Here is a 1,215-nt window from a genome sequence, read left to right as displayed (position 1 = left end):
GTAGCTGGGACTACAGGCGCCCGCCACAACGCCTGGCCATTTTTTGGTTGCAGCCATCATTGTTGTTTGGCGGGCCCAGGCTGGGGATTCGAACCTACCACCGTAGGTGTATGTGGCTGGCGCCGAGCCCATCTTAAGCATTTTTAAGCACTCTACCCGGGGCAACAAAGTGAGATTCTGTCTTTAAATAAATAAATTAATAAAATGAAAAACAAACAAACAAAAAATCCAAACTGGCTATGTGAACAACTGTCCCTTCAGAGTAGGAAGTCATGAACACATTTACTAAGTACAATTTCCAATAATCTGTTGTGAGAGGACACTTACCGATTCTTTCCCTACTCCCCAACCATTTTGAGAAGAGTAGGGCAGTTTCAGTGAGCTGGAAAGAGTACAGGGAGAACTGTCTACAACTCTGATTTCCCTGCTCCCCAGTTACTGGTTTCCAGCCTTCCTGCCTGACCTGTACTTACATTTTATTCAGCTCCAGGATTTTACCTTTCTTTCTTTCTTTTTTTTTTTTTTTGAGACAGAGTCTCAAGCTGTTGCCCTGGGCAGAGTGCTCTGGCATCATAGCTCCAGCTATGGGCTCCATCTTTTGGGCTCAAGTGATCCTCTTGTCTCAGGTTTTTTTTGTCTTTTTTTTTTCTTCAGTTTTTTGGCCGGGACTGGGTTTGAACCCGCCACCTCCAGCATATGGGGCCGGCACCCCACTCCTTTGAACCGCAGGCGCCGCCCTCAGTTTTTCTTTCTTTCTTTTTTTTTTTTTAGTAGAGACGGTGTCTCGCTTTTGCTCCGGCTGATCTCAAAATCCTGAGCTTAAGCTATCCTCCTGCCTCTGCCCCTCAGAGTGCTTGGATTACAGGTGTAAGCCACCATGCTCGGCCCTTTATTTATTTATTTATTTTTTTGAGACAGAGTCTCACTTTGTCTCCCTCCATAGAATACCCTGGTGTCATAGCTCACAGCAACCTCAAACTCCAGGGCTCAAGTAGTCTTCTTGCCTAAGCCTCCTAAGTAGCTGGAACTATAGGTGCCAGCCATAGTGCTCAGCTATCTTTTAGAACCAGGGTCTCCTCTTGCTCAGGCTGGTCTTGAACTTCTGAGCTCAAGCAATCCACCTGTCTCGGCCTCCCAGAGTGCTAGGATTACAGGCCTGAGCCATGAAACCCAGCCTAGAATTTTACCTTAACAAGTTCAACATTTTTTTTTTTT

Source organism: Otolemur garnettii, unplaced genomic scaffold, assembly GCF_000181295.1.
Source record: "Otolemur garnettii isolate 467f Iridium unplaced genomic scaffold, OtoGar3 scaffold00051, whole genome shotgun sequence".
In the NCBI taxonomy this organism is placed as follows: Eukaryota; Metazoa; Chordata; class Mammalia; order Primates; family Galagidae; genus Otolemur; species Otolemur garnettii.
The sequence above is the reverse complement of the archived record's forward strand: the minus strand, read 5'-3'. Positions refer to the sequence as shown.